This window comes from Patiria miniata, unplaced genomic scaffold (assembly GCF_015706575.1).
Source record: "Patiria miniata isolate m_02_andy unplaced genomic scaffold, ASM1570657v1 HiC_scaffold_3, whole genome shotgun sequence".
Taxonomy (NCBI): domain Eukaryota; kingdom Metazoa; phylum Echinodermata; class Asteroidea; order Valvatida; family Asterinidae; genus Patiria; species Patiria miniata.
In genome coordinates this window covers 42,702,499-42,706,578 of record NW_024037069.1, presented here as the reverse complement: position 1 = coordinate 42,706,578, position 4,080 = coordinate 42,702,499, and positions in this window count along the sequence as shown.

Genomic DNA, 4,080 nt, shown 5'->3' with positions numbered 1-4,080 from the left:
CTCTACAATTTTTCACTTCTCATCGTCGTTGATAAAGTGTAACTTTTGGTGACGTTATGTCATGTATGTCTCATACATTGGTATGCGGCATTCCAGTTGTGTTGAAACCTACGCCTTTCTCTATAGGGATTACCCGTAGTTTGTCTGCCCTACACCATGGAGGAAGGATTCCTTCCTCCATGCCTACACTTACAACTTACGACTACGAGCGCTCACATGGCCTCATAAAATCCCCACAATCCCCTTCCTCTCAACGTCTGCTCTACGTTATACTGATTGTGGTAAGATTTGCAATCCTTGATTCTACCTGGAATTTCGACAAGACACTAACGGGGGAACCAGCAAGTACTAAGCAAAGCTGCATGCAAAACGCTCCCTAGCTCCACTAAAAGGAGGGTAGGTCTGAACCTGTTGCTTATTAATTGGAGTGTGCGCTAATTCTAGGACACTCGGAAACTCACGAACATGCCCAGTCAACTCGGCCCAACACCCATTGTTATCTGAGCTTCAGGTATTACACAGTGGTAAAGGAATCTGCTCACCCGGTATGCATGAGAAGACGCTCCACGGACTTCAGGACATGTGGCCCGCCGCCGGTTGTCAAAGTAACGCCGTGGTCCGGTCACGCCCGATTCCGGTGGAACGGTGAGCAACCCGTTTGTCTCGGGTTCCCGTGCTCGGCCGGGGAGGGGAAGCACACTGCACTGCTAAAGGCAGACTCAATGTCGTGATGTCCGAGTCCAGTACCTTGACCCACTCCGGAGTTTGGCCGGTCCGTCCAGCCAACAACTCTCTGTCGGCGTTGCTAGCCCATGCTCGCTCGTCTAGCCCCTACGCAATATCGTTCCAGACCGGATCATCATCATGTCAAGCTTTCGGAATTGTCGCCTCGGCCAAAACGTTTCGATACGTCTGGGACTCCACCACCTCCCAGTTGGGCGGTCGCCTAAGCGATTAAACGGGGCGATCTGCGTTTTTATCGAACTACCTCAAGTCGGGCAAATTCTCGTTCCATGTTATTGCTGTTGTCATTCCGATTACAGTTAAAGAGTAGCAATTAAATAAGTCGATTTTCTGAACACTAAAATCCTGAAACACATAGCGTGAACGAGAGCCCCGACAATCATTGACTGTATCAAGCGAAAACCAAACCGAAACTGAGCGGTCTTTGTGCAAGTGCTCTGGCATTGCGCGCGCTCTGGCAACTTGAGCAATGAACTCCTCATGACCGCCTGACAACCGATGCAGACCAAACATCCACTAGCTGACTCCCAGCGCGCACTCAAGTTACTTCGCCCATCTCGACACTCAATGTGTGACCGCGGTGTGACCTTTCACAAAGGGGCCTGCGCTCGATGAGAGCGCAAGCCGTGTTCTTGGAAATAACGATAAATATTTCTTTCGATTGGTCTGTGATCGTTTTCGAAATCTATGGTGTGAGTGGTGTATTTGAGTTGAAACCAAAACACAACCAGTTATCGAGTACCTAGTAATCCCCTCTTTTATAACTGTAATATTTTGAAAGTTCATGATCTTTATTCTCTCCAGCTGGGATCCCTTATGAAACAACTTAATAACAATAAATTGCCTAAATCTATACGTTCTTTATTCATAACAAATGAAGAGGTACACCATCACTTTACACGGCAAGGTAAAGATTTTCATCATTCATACGCAAGGACTACTTTTTTCAAAACTACTGTGAAGCATGAGGGGCCCAAGCTGTGGAATTCGATTGACAAGTCACTAAAGAACATTGCCAGTCCATCTACCTTTAAAAGCAAATACAAATATTAATTATTAAACATGTATTTATTTATTAAATAAATTATTACAGGGTTACGGCATACAAACTTATTGAATTTAATTTATTTTGTTTATATTGTTGTCGTTATTATTTAGTTTGTTTCCCTGGGTTTTTGTCGTATTTTCCATGGTTGTAACTTCTGTATTGTTGTTGACTTAATGTTCACGGGGGCCCCCACTCGACAAGCAGTGCATCTTGGGGGCCCCTTCCATCACCTTATATATGTATACCATCCTTACCTATGTATTGACATTGACATGGAAAATAAAGTGAAGTGAAGTGAAGTGAACCCAGTTTTACTCCATGAAAGATCATGAAGGGAACAGACATCCATCCTCCACGTAAGACTCTACCCAACCATACCTTCATGGAACTCTCAGACGATGTTTACAAAGTTTTTTGGGTAGCCAAAGCGCTCCAACTAGTGTTATGTCGTGTTTGTAACTTGCTTTCAATCTTTTGTTCAAAGTACTAGTTGTGCTCTATATTGAGGGCGCTATTCAATCCCACTTTAAGGATGCAGGCAAGTAATAAGGCCCGAAGTAGTTGCCTACGCCGGCCAAATCATGATGTGCATACCCTCAAATTCTCCAGTATTTGGAGCATTTTTGGGCCATGGCCTTGAGGGTTTGTAAAAGAAAAGAAAGCTGGAAGCTATTAGCAGGACTGCAAGCTCGAATTTCTGTGAAATTGAGATGAAATTGGGCCATAAATAGCATCGTGTTTTTTTGCAATGGAGCGTAGGCTTTTTTTTTCTTCCCAAAATGGCAATGGGCTACAGGACAGATTGTAGGGGTGATCAACTTTGGATGGAATTTTCTCCCAAAAGTCAAGGTGACCCCCCCCCCCCAAAAAAAATAATACGATGAAATACGCTATAATTGTATGTGTGTCTCGACACCTTGGAGATGTTGTGAGTATGTTTGTTATGTGCATTGTTTGAACTACAATCAGGCAACCTCAATACATTTGTTGAACCACGGAACCGTGGTCAGAAAATTTATTTAGTGTGTGTTCTTTGCTAGCGCTTTTCTTCAAAATAGTACGATGGATATACCTGCAACTTTCACCAAATATGTCCAAAATGCCAGCCTATAACATATATCCCATTTGCACTTGTTTTGATAATTGCTATAAATTTTAATATTTCCTTTTATCAAGATTATTCTGACTCAACCTGTACAATAATTAGCTAGAATACTTATTTTCAACTACCACGAAATATCATAAAAATGATAATAAATATTTCACGATTCAAATTAAAAGCACTACGTGTATATACTAATTTGATGGAGTTTTCCATTCCACGTTTTATTAAAAGGTTTTTTCGTGGGAGAGCTTACAAAAATTTTAAAGTCCTTTTACTTAATAGTGCTTGCTCACTTCACTGACTTTATTGATCGGATACTAGGATATATTAAGGATACTAAGTTCGTCTCACCCCTAGAAGAAATACATTCTTATTTATATTAAAGGCGTCACCCTTCGCAAAGTTCCCACACTGTGAATAACGGTACATCCCATCGCAGACACCTGACTGTCAGGTCACCAAACTTTAGTAACTTTAGTTGCAATAGAGTTTTAATAATTGTAATAACGTTATAAAGAAACTGCAATGTGATAACCTTTTATTCGCCAATATCATGCCCTAAAAATAGGCACTGCAAATGTACAAGGCACTGCCGCTAAAACAAAGATACCATAAGCTGCAATACTCATTTTCAACCGCCACGAATTAAGTTTACAAGAATTACATTCATCGTATATATTGATAATTAACTTTGAATAGGAATTGAAATCAAAACTAGGTGTTCTGACAGTTTAAAATACTTAAAAGATCAATAAATATGCGGCTGTTGGCTGATTTGAGGGAAATTTTTGGTAAAGGTATATACGTTTGTAAATAACCAAACAATGTTCCACTGTCCTCCCAAGTTTTAAAATGCACGTAATGTAACACACTGATTTACTATTCCTCATACATATTCATGATCGAGAGCCGAACTCTCACTGGTCAATTCACCATCACGAGCCAGATGTTATTCTTCCTGTTTATCTAACGCGCGCACGAGGATTCTTGTACAGGGTAAATAAGCATGCGTAGTCAACTGTCCCACGGGTTACCCCATGAAACATTCGCTGCGAAATTCGCCCGAGTTGAAATGTGTTCAACTTTTGCGAATTCGCAGCGCGAATACTTGCCATGACGTCACAGATTCGCGTTCGCTTTCGCTTTCGCATGAAGTATCAACCGGGCTTTAATGTTAATTTTC